Source organism: Gossypium raimondii, chromosome 11 (genome assembly GCF_025698545.1).
Source record: "Gossypium raimondii isolate GPD5lz chromosome 11, ASM2569854v1, whole genome shotgun sequence".
In the NCBI taxonomy this organism is placed as follows: Eukaryota; Viridiplantae; Streptophyta; class Magnoliopsida; order Malvales; family Malvaceae; genus Gossypium; species Gossypium raimondii.
This window is the reverse complement of record NC_068575.1, coordinates 9,938,568-9,951,014: the sequence shown is the minus strand read 5'-3', so window position 1 is coordinate 9,951,014 and position 12,447 is coordinate 9,938,568. Positions and strand designations below refer to the sequence as shown.

Genomic DNA, 12,447 nt, shown 5'->3' with positions numbered 1-12,447 from the left:
ATTAGAGAGCCTAATTTGACATATCAAATTACAAAAGATGACCTTCTTTTCCAACCATAATCTCACCAAGTCTACTAGGCTATTATAATACACAGAAATATTGTATTTTGATATTTAAATAATAATTTGCGAAAAAAACCTTTCATTAAAGACTGTTAATTTTATTTCTGGATTTTGGTACAAACCAATCAAGTACTAATATTTCATTTTAATGTCTCTAGCATATGGTTTGCATACTCTTTTGATGTTTTTGGTGTACGAGATTTGTTATATAAGCCTTCCTCTTTTTTTTCCCTATATTATTACCAAAGATGGTATAAAAATACTAATCTAGACAACGAATCTTAATTTTGACGCAATGTGTCATTTTTATTAGATTTTCGAGAAAATTGAGTATGTTGTACATAGCACTTCACACACACTCCATCCTCAAATTCTTCTTACATAAAAACAATTATTTTACATTTATCTTTCATATACACTAATAAGTTTTAAACTTATTTTTTACTTAATGGAAGGCTTTATTTTCTTTTCTGATCCTTTTGGTTGACAAGAAGGAGAGGACAATGCCGAAAGAGAAGCCGAAGAACCTACATTGAAATAATGTATTTTAGAATATGCATTTCAAAATATAACTAAATTTGGGATTCTTTTTGTAAATTGGTTCATGCAATTAAAAAGTTCCATACAATCAGATATAATAATATAAATAAATCTACCGCGACTATTCTTAGTAGCCTTATTTCTGATGACGGGGTGAAAAAAGCCAACACCATTAGATTTAATGCATTGAAATTCACATTTGACATGACAGAAAAATCCTGATCCACAGGACTCAGTGCAATCACTCATACAATCGAATGGTACACCCATTACCCCTGGCACCGTGTAGCTCATCACCATTATTGCACACCATATTATCATCATCGTCTTCATCCCTACACTTGCCATATCTTCCTATATCTTCCTTTATTAATAACCCTTCTTTCTTATCTTTTTGTCTTATTCTTAAAGCTATTGGATGTGTTGTCCCTATTATGAAAAATTTTCAAGTTTATTAATTAAAATGGAAAATTTAAAGGCATGGTTTTGTTGATCTTTCTATTGTCATTTAAACTGTCTTTTAAAATTTGGTGAAGTTGTATAAATTTAACATGGTGGTTCTTATTTTGTACCCATATTTTTCCATTTTAAGATCAACATAACAAACTTTGTTGAGAAATAAGTGAGCAAAATTGTACTAAATGATTAAAAAATTAGAAACATGGTTTCAATGTTGCTTTGTTTATCTTTAACCATCTACAAAAGATCAAAATTTGTTGTAAGTGTCAAATAAGAAAATGATTTGCTCTAAAAATATGTACTAAATGTTATAATTAGAATATTATTTGCTATAAGAATCTATTTAAATCAAATTAGTTAATACCACAAAGTTATATTTCTCAGACATAGATGTGAATGTCAAAATATGATTATGCATAACATTGGTAATTTGATACGCTTTTTGGTTGAAACCTCTGGAACGACAAAATTATTAAACTCATGTTCATGTTGTTACGAATAAATTCACGGTAACTCGATAATTTGCTAACTTATGAACATACTTACCTACCAAAATCCATTTATCTTTTGACCATATCTCTACATCAATTCAACCGATCAAACAAATTTTAATAAGCAAATGTGTTAATGCACATACATACTTATGAAATTAAAATAATCTCTTGTACATATCTCTATGCCAATTCAAACAATTAATTCAATCTCATAAGCACATAAAAGATTACGTGAGGTAACAATGTATTTCTACCTTGAAACAGTTTAATCACAATAACCTTACAAGTTATGCAAGGCTAATGTATCATTAGATACCGTTGCTAATTTAACCCTCAGCTACCTTAGATGATTAAACATGCACTGATTAAGTATTGTGTCAATTAATTACAATTTCAATCCGTTTAAATAATTAATTCTTTAGTTACCTTACACTTGTAATGCAAGGATAACTTAGTCATGGTTTTACTTAATCAAACATCTTGCCGAGGACTATAACAGCACAAACACAATTTTAATAAATTAAGTAGACGAAATGCAATCAACCTAATACGGATTAAATTTAAGCCATATTAATTAAATTAAACATATCAGCATCACAAATATTCATAGACATGGTCATCATAACAACAACAAAATTAAAAGGATAGGGAATAAGAATCAAATCCGGTGTTTTCTCTGTGGCTTGACTAGTTTGCTCCACTCCTCCTTCTCCGCTTGTTATTATTGAGCCGAGGCTTCTATGAACACTTGAATGCTACTCCAAATGGTGGTTGATTGACTTTTTTCAAGAGGTGAAATCGGCGAGGGAATAGGGGAAGAAAATGAAGAACAATGTAAGGGAATAAAGAGAGAAAAATGAGAGAGAAGTGAAGAGGTGTGTTTGAAGTGAGCAGCCAAGGGGGTGTTTATAGATTGAGAATACTGCTAAAAATAGCCAAAATCAGTAGCCAAAGACTCCCCCCATGGCCGGCCACACACGTGGCATGTTTGAAGGTTTCAAACATGGTATTTTAAGGTAGGGACAAATCTAGAAAGATATAAATAGTGGAGGGGTTTGAATGCAATTTGAAGGAATCTTCAAGGGCCATTTTGCATGCCAAATAAACAGCCAAGCAAGCTGATTGGGTCAGCATGTGGGACAGTTTTGGGCTGCCCAGTGCTTAGTTGGATCTGTTTTCTCGGTTCAACTCATCTGGGCCTCTTGTCATAATTAATTAACAATAATTTATTTAACCCAAAATTAAATTGGATTAAAATAAAAATTAATTATATTATAAATTAATACAAATAATTTGGATTGTCTTAGGCTGAAAAATTAAGTCTCCTTGATGCTTCAAAATTGCTTCTCGGTTTTGCGCTTCTAGCAGTGTTTGTCAAGCCATTTTTCACCCTTTGCGCAAATTTGTCGAAAATAATCAAAAATAATCAAAATTTGATATAAAATTAATTAAAATTCAACATGTTCATAATTTTTGTGCAATTTAATTTTTTTATAAATATTATTTATTTTTCTACACGAATTTTACCCAAACTACATGAATTTGAGATAAAAAGAGAATGAAAAAGTGTGTATATTTTCATGTTTCCACACCCCCAAACTTAATTATTTTCTCGTCCCGAGTAATGCACAAATTTGAAAAGAATTTCTCGGAAACACCTTTGAAAAATTAGTTCAGAACAACATTCTTTCCAAAATTATGATTTTAGTATACTTATGCTCAAAAACAAGAAATTTGATAATTATACTACTTAAGTACACATATCATTCAAATTAATCTCAACAACTATTATTATAGCAAAAATAGACTAAATGCTTTCTCAATAAAAACATGTATATCCCTACCAATTTGATTTTATTCCCTTATTTAAGATTAAGCTGTAATCATTAAGTTTAATTTATGCCTTCATATGTTGAACATAGCAATTTCTCTCCACTAATGTAGGTAGCACAGAAACTTGAATCAATAGGTCTTTTAAACAGGTTGTAACGTGGCTAGGCTAGGGGCAGGTAAAAGATAGATAAATTTAGGCTAAAAACTCTAGACTCAGCTTGAATTGGACCTTTGAAATAATTAACTTCAATACACCAACTTATTTTGCTTTCACATGCTCTTTTATACATCTATTTCTTTCGAATACATATGCTCTCTCTTTTCTTTTTTCACGAGCATTTTGCTGTATGTACTAAAATTTTTTGAGCATTTGATACTTCTTTTCAACTCCCCCAAACTTGTTTAAAAGAATATTCTAAATAGTACTGAGTCTAGTGGTTGGGACAATTTAAATATAACTAAAAGAAAAGTGATGGCTAAATATTGCAAAGGTTCATATAAAATTAGGCCATATAGTCTCAAAGTTGTGTTTCAAAGGATAAAAATTCATCAAGCTTGGCTTGAAAGGCTCAAACGGTCCAAACAAAAGTTGTCTAAATCATTTTCAACATTCCATGCTTCCTAGGATTTCACCTCAAGAAAGTAGTAAGTCAATTCTAGAGACTTAAACCTTCATGCATGCCTAACTTTCCTAAGGAACTAAAAATTTTATGATATGATTTGCATGCTTTATTAAAAAATACATTTATGTCATATTTCAGTTAACACAACAATTATTGAAATAATCGAACTTTATTCATACTGAAGTTTAGCATACTTAACAAAATTTCAAATTTTTGAAGAAAATACAAACTAATCATAACTGAAAGAAAATTTTATTCTGAGTGGAAATAATTTCAATTTTTCGGCCCCTCTACTTAAGATGAACAATATCCTCTTTCTTAAAAGTGAATAGATACTACATACCAGGTAGGATTCGAAAAAAGAGGAAATGAGTCAATTTGACTGTTTAAGTACCAAGCTCTCTCTAGATCCAATCCTAGACATGTAAATATCTATTTCCACACTTTATACTTTGCAACTTGTTCATTTTTATTTATGATTTCCACCTCTTGTTTTATTATGCAAAAATAAAAATTCCTAATAAAACATAATCCAATTAAATAACCTAAGAACAGAAATAAAATAAAGTCAAGATCCTCTTTTTTATTTATTTGTAGATCCCTTCGAATTTGACTCATCTTTTGCTCCATTGTCTTTGTTTTGGCATGAATCACTTCGATCCCTCTTCGATAGTAGACTCCATGGTTCAAATATGAAATCTGGAAACTCAGGTACAAAAATAACTGGGTCATTGTATATTTTCGTAAGAGCGCTTCTCATTGAGTCATCCCGTATTTTTGAATATCTCCAGTAAGCTTGGTGCTGCCACTGCATATGTTGCATGATGTCCATCAATTTTGACAGCTCATTTCGAAGATCTGGGCGAGGCGGTTGAGTCCTGAACATTGAAGTTGTGACGTCAGGTTTGGTTATTGGTTCCATTGGTTTTGCCTTGTCAGGGATTTCAGCTGACTGCCTTGGTTCGATCTTTGTGGGATCTTCTTCTTCTTCTTCTTCAAGATCCTCGCTCTCTTCAACTCATTGTTGTAGAACAGAGTCCCAGCTATTCGGTAGAGGTCCCAATCTGTGATTGTGCCCTGGCTATAACCTGTCTTATTTACGTTTGTAAGAATTTTAGCTTTCAAGCACAAAATTGTTATCGTAAAGGGAAAGTAAGCTGGGCCAGAACGTCTAGCGACACAATTCCGCAATTCTCTCAAGTTGTTTTTTCCCCACATCAATGGTCTTTCCAAAAATAGAGTATAATATGACCATTCACTCTAATGAAATTGTAGTCCCATGTGAAATGAGCATAAGGCTGAATCGAATGAAATAAAACCATACCTTCGCTAGTGGTGTCAAATATTCTCAGCGACAAGTGTGAATTCCTTACTTTGACATAGTCCACTTAGAACCTGGAACTGTAAGTTCCTCAAGAATTCTTAGAACAAATTAATAATTAAGATATTCCAAGTTCTAATTCTACATAAAGTTAACAACAATTAATAATTAATATAATTCATATTAAATTATTATTTCCTATTAAAATTAAAAATAAATACTTATTAAATAAAATATGATCAAATTTAAACTAATCCTAATTCTATACAAAGTTGATAATAATTAATATATATTATAATAGATATAATTATATATTAATGATTGTCATCTTATTTATTAAATTAAATTAAAACATTTATTCTAGATGTCTTTTGAAAATATTTACAAGAAGAGACATCTAATTTTAGCATTTACAAAAAGAGCAACCAAATTTTAAAAATAGTTCAATTAAGTACCTGGACTTAAAGAAAAATTTAAATTGAGTTGCAATTTAAAACTTGGATCAAAATTGACCCTTTTATTTGAAAACTTAAAAATTTATTTTGCCATTTAGGGAATAATTTCTCGGAAGATTATGTTAAAATCAATTCCCAGGAAAGATTGGAGGGGTCACAAGCGGTCTTGCTTAAGTTCCAATCTCCTAGACAAAATTTATTTAAACATGCTAATCCCCAAAATATACCCTAAATCATTTATTAAAAAAAAGAAAGACAAGAAAAAATAAATATTCGATAAAATGAACAAGGTTTGACCCTGTTCAATTTTATCTTCCTAGTAATGTTTTAAGCGCTGGGCATTGACTCGAAAATTACCTCCGTTACGTTGAAGTTCGACAACTCCATATGGATAAACCTGGTGAATCGTAAATGGACTGGACCAACGTGATTTTAACTTACTTGGAAAGAACCTTAATCTAGAATTAAATAACAAGACTTGCTGACCTGCTTCAAATTCTTGAACCCGAATGTGTTTGTCATGCCATCTCTTAAGTCTTTCCTTGAGTAATTTAGCATTCTCGTATAAGAACATTCAGAACTCTTCTAACCCATTGAGTTGGAGCATCCGTTTCTCTTTTGCAAGCTTAAGATCCAAGTTGAGATGTTGGAGAGCCCAGTAAGCTTTGTGTTCTAACTCCACGGGCAGATGACAGGCTTTCCCAAAGACCAACCTATAGAGTGACATCTCTAAAGGTGTCTTGTATGTTGTCCTGTAGGCCCATAAAGCATCGTCCAATCTTTTGGACCAATCTCGTCAGTTTTAGGTGAACTACCTTCTTGAGTATGCCTTTGATTTCTTTGTTTGTCAGTTCAACTTGCCCATTTGTCTGCGGATGGTAAGCTATGGCAACCTTGTGCTTCACTCAATGCTTGTCGAGTAACCATTTCAACCACTTGTTCACAAAATGGGACCCTTCATCACTGATGATGGTTCTTGGGGTTCCAAACCTTGTGAACACATGCTTCATGCTTCTGCAAAAACTTCATCACAACCTTAGCATCGTTCGTCAAATATGCCTCAGCCTCAACCCACTTAGACACGTAGTCTACTGCTACCAAAATGTACTTGTGACCAAAAGACGGAGGGAAAGGACTGAGAAAGTCAATACCCTAAACATCGAATAATTCTACCTCAATGATGTTTGTTTGAGGCATCTCATTGCTATTTGTGACGTTTCTAACCCTTTGACATCGATCACAACTCCTTATGTAAGCATACGCGCCTTTAAATAATGTTGGCTAAAAGAATCTAGCTTGCAATACTTTGGCCGCAGCCCGTGTACCTCCGAAGTGTCCCCCACTCAGAGCTGATTGGCAATGATAAATAATCTTATGTACTTTATCTTCTGCCACGCATGTCCTGATCATTTGATTTGCACACTTTTTAAACAAGTATGGTTCTTCCCAAAAATAGTACTTCACATCATGAAAAAACTTTTTCTTTTGATGATACGTCTTATCAATCGGCATCAAACCACAAGCTAAATAGTTAGCAATATCAGTAAACCAAAGGGTATTATGGACATGATTTACCTTCAGTATGTGTTCATCTTAAAATGTCTCCTAAATGAATATAAGTGGAGAATACCCTTTTTGCGGCTCTAATCTGGTCAAGTGGTCTGCTACTTGGTTTTCTACCTCCTTTCGATCATGAATTTCTAGATCGAACTCTTGAAGTAGAAGAAACCATCGGATCAATCTCAGCTTATCGTCTTTCTTTGCAAGTAAATACTTAATTGCTGAATGGTTTGTATAGACAGTCACTTTGGTACCTACAAGATAAGATCGAAACTTGTCAAAAGCAAACACAATAGCAAGTAACTCTTTCTTTGTTACTGTATAATTCATTTGAGCTCCTGTCAGAGTCTGACTTGCGTAGTAGATGGGATAAAAAACTTTGTTCCTTCGCCGGCCCATGACAGCTTCTATTGCGAAGTCACTTGCATCACACATCAATTCAAATGGCAAATCCCAGCTTGGTGTGACGATTATGGGTGTCGAAACTAACCAACTCTTCAAATGTTTGAAAGCTCTTAAGAACTCCTCATCAAATTTGAACGTCATGTCCTTCTCCAATAATTTGCATAAGGATTTAGCAATTTTAGAGAAGTCCTTGATAAATCTCCGATAGAAACCGATGTGGCCCAAAAAGCTCCAACACTCTTTACAGATGTTGGAGGTGAGAGTTTCTCAATAATGTCTACCTTTTCTTTATCTCTCTCAATTCCATGTCTCGTTACTCGATGCCCTAGAATAATACTTTCTCGTACCATAAAATGACACTTTTCCCAGTTGAGTATGAGGTTTGTTTCTTCGCATCGCCTTAGTACCCTGGCTAGATTGGCTAGACAATCATCATATGTATCTCCGAATACTGAAAAATCATCCATAAAGACTTCAAGTATTTCTCAACCATATCAGTAAAAATAAACATCATGCATCTTTGAAATGTTGATGAATTACATAAACCAAATGGAAAGTGTCTAAATGCGAATGTACCGTACGGGCAGGTGAATGTTGTCTTGTGTTAATTTTCCAGTGCTACTGTAATCTGATTATACCCCGAGTATCCATCGAGAAAATAGTAATAGTCCCTCCCCGCAAGCCTATCCAGCATCTGGTCCAAAAATGACAAAGAAAAGTGATCTTCCCTAGTCGCCTTGTTCAAATTTGGATAATCGATGCAAATTCTCCATCCCGCAACCGTTCTAGTCAGTATCAACTCGTTATTCTCATTTTTAATGCCCGTAATACCTCTTTTCTTTGGCACGCACTTGACCAGACGTACCCATGAACTGTCTGAGATGGGGTAAATTATACCTGCATCTAACCACTTGATGATTTATTTCTTTACCACGTCCTTCATGATGGGGCTCAGTGTTCGTTGTCCATCAATCGTCCCTTTCTCACCATCTTCCAAGATGATCTTGTGCATGCATACAGACGGACTAATGCCGCGAATATCGGCTATGGTCCATCCGATAGCCTTCTTGAATTGTTTCAATACTAAGACAAGTTTCTCTTCTTGCTCAACGGTTAATTCCGCAGAAACAATCACAGGCAAAGTAGAAGCGTTACCTAAATAAACATCTTTTAAATGTGAGCGAAGTACCTTCAATTCTAATTTAGGTGGCCCCTCGATTGATGCTTTTGGTCGGGCATAATCCCTATTCTCTAACTCCAAAGATTCAAAATGGGATTGCGGATTAAATCCCCTTTGATTAGCTTCTAGCAAAACTAAGTATTCATCATCCTCTTCATCATTTGGAGGGGCAAATGTCAAAATTTGTTCCAATGGGTCCTAAACATAGTTGAGTCCTTTTCCATGATTAATTCCTCTAAATCGGACACTACAGAACAATCATCAATTGTGTCAGGAAATCGCATAGACTTAAAAAAAAATTAAATGTTACCTGATCGTCCTAAACACGCATAGTAAGCTCTCCCTTCTGTACATCAATAAGGGTCCTTCCGGTTGCTAGGAAAGGTCTTCCTAGGATGATTGACATTTCTTTGTCTACTTCAAAGTCTAGAATAACAAAGTCAGTAGGAAAAATAAATTTTTCCACATGTACCAATACATCCTCTATTTTTCCTTTTGGATGTGCTAAAGATCGATCTGCTAATTGAAGTGTAACCGTAGTAGGTCTAACTTCACCTATCCCCAACTTCCTAAATATTGACATGGGCATCAGGTTGATACTTGTACCCAGATCACATAGTGGCTTACCACAATATGTTGCTCCAATGTTGCAAGGTATGGTAAAACATCCAGGATCTTTCAACTTTAGGGGTAGTTTGTCTTGAACATATGCACTGCATTCTTTTGCCAGGGCTACCATCTCAAATGCTCAAAGTCTTCATTTTTTTGACAGGATATCCTTCATGAATTTGACGTAGCTCGGCATTTGTTCGAGTGCTTCAACCAACAGGATGCTAATATGAAGTTGCTTGAGTACGTCTAGGAACTTCTCGAATTGAACTTCCTGCTTCTACTTCTGAAGTCTTTAAGGGTAGGGTGGTGGAGGCTTCTTTAATGGAACTGGTTGATTTGTCTTCTGTGGAAATTCTATATCTAACAAATTTGTTAGTTTATTAGAATTAATTAGTTCAGAAATTACCTTATCGGATTTTACAGATTCAGGTTTCGGTGAAACTAAAATTTCAACACTCGGTTGAACTTCCTCTGAGTCTTGAGCATCAGCTGGCTTTTTTTCAACTTCTACTATGTTGGGCTCTAATATCTTTCCGCTCCTTAATGTCAATGCTTTAGAATGCTCCTTTCTTGGATTCCTTAGATTCTCCGTATCACTAGGTAAAGCACCTTGTGGTTTATTTTTAAGTTCAATTGCAAGCTGACCCATTTGAATTTCCAGGTTTTTCAATGTAATTTGTAGCTTTGGGCTAAGGCATCATTATTGGCTATGTATGCCTTAAACAAGTTTTCTAAGCCATTGGATGGTTCAGCTTGAGGTTGTTTCTAAACTTATTGGGTAAAAATAGGTGGCTGAGTTGGTTTAGGTTGGGTGTATGTGTTACAGGGTCCAGCCCCTTGGTTACTTTAGGAGAAATTAGGTTGGTTTTACCACAATGGGTTATAGAAATTGGATTTTAGTCCTTACCTTTCTCGGTTTTGGTTCTGGTTACCCATATAATACACGAATTCTTGGTTTTATGAACATTCTTTGAACAGATGTCTTTCCCTGCACTAGACATAGGCTACATTTTCAAATTGATTCGGTGGCTAAGTTGCAAAATTATTAAACCCATTAGTGGTAAAATTTTTAAGCATTGAGGATATTGAGGATACCTGAGATGTGAGTGAAGTAAGAGCGTCTACTTCATGTATTCAAGCGACTTGCCTGACGCTGCTCGATTGGTTGACCATTGATAATTGTTACTGGAAATCCCCTCGATGATTTCATAAGCTCATTGTAAGACTTAGAAAGGAGAACACCATTAGCAGAAGCGTCCACTACCATCCTCGTGTGAGCATTTAGACCATTATAAAACGTCTCAAGTTGGATGCAATGAGGGATTCTGTGATGAGGGTACTTACGTAATAATTCTTTGTACCTTTCCCATGCCTCATACAAGGACTCATCATCCATTTGTTGGAAAACAGTGATCTCGTTCCTTAACTTAGCATTCTTGCTAGGCGGGACATACTTTATGAGGAATCTTTCTGCAAACTCTTTCCATGTGGAAATTGAATTTGGTGGCAATGAGTTCAACCAGGCTCGAGCTCTATCCTTTAGCGAATATGGGGACAGCTTCAATCGTAGTGCATCTTCGGGTACCCCGGCTAACTTGAAAGAATTGCTCACCTCTATGAGCAGTCTTAAGTGCAGGTGAGGACCTTCAGTAGGCATTCCACTGAATTGGCCCACTATCTGAAGCATTTGGAACATGACTGGCTTCAGCTCAAACTGTTGTGCCTCGATTTCGAGTCTCCTAATACCCAGATTAAGATCATGAAACACTGGCACGACATACTGTCTTAGATCTCTATCTCTACCATCAACAATAAGGATAGGATTTTGAGCAGGGTTTGCTCTGTTTCCTTGATTCAGATTTTTGAAGTTCATCTCTTCTTTCCTTCTTTGACTTGCTTGTCTTCTTCGCTATCAAAAATTTCTTTCAATCTTAGAATCTATAGGGAGTAAATCGATATTTCGGTCAATACACATAAACACCTGAAATAAACATAAAAAATTAAATAAGCTAAAATTGAACAGGAAAATAAACCAAAATGCAAAATTAACAAATTCACAAATAATGACTTTTTAAAGCAGTCCTCGACAACAGCGCCAAAAACCTGGAACGACAGAAATGTGCAAGTGTACATAATCGCAACAAGTAATAAAGTGACAAGTAAATGTTGAGTTATCGTACCCACAAGAACTGTGAAAAGAATTATTTATGAATGCAATTTTTAAAACACTTTGGTGAAGAAAAATATTTTGATTTGAAGAAGTGATTAAAAACTAGGATTTAACAAAGTAAAATAAATAAAAATAAAATAAAAGTTCCAATGCACGATTTCAAAAGATGATTTTAATCAAGATGACATAATTGTGTTAGATTAATTTTCATTTCTTAACTTAGAATTATTAAACTCATGTTCATGTTGTTATGAATAAATTCATGGCAACTTGGTAATTTGCTAACTTATGAACATACTTACCTACCAAAATCCATTTATCTCTTGACCATATCTCTACACCAATTCAACCGATTAAACAAATTTTAATAAGCAAATGTGTTAATGCACATACATACTTATGAAATTAAAATAATCTCTTGTACATATCTCTATGCCAATTCAAACAATCAACTCAATCTCATAAGCACATAAAAGATTATGTGAGGTAACAATGTATTTCTACCTTGAAATAGTTTAATCACAATAATCTTGCAAGTTATGCAAGGCTAATGTATCATTAGATACCATTACTAATTTAACCCTCACTACCTTAGATGATTAAACATGCATTGATTAAGTATTGTGTCAATTAATTACAATTTCAATTCGTTTAAATAATTAATTCTTTAGTTACCTTACAATTGTAATGCAAGGATAACTTAGTCATGGTTTTACTTAATCAAGCATCTTA

General features: G+C 34.2%; 1 non-coding gene across 1 annotated transcript; it reads left to right on the top strand.

The window, feature by feature from the left end:
• The first annotated feature begins 10,867 nt into the window (after positions 1-10,867).
• Positions 10,868-10,974, top strand: LOC128034988 (small nucleolar RNA R71). Its single transcript, XR_008191392.1, has one exon. It is a non-coding gene; the product is annotated as a small nucleolar RNA R71 (small nucleolar RNA).
• The last annotated feature ends 1,473 nt before the right edge of the window (positions 10,975-12,447 follow it).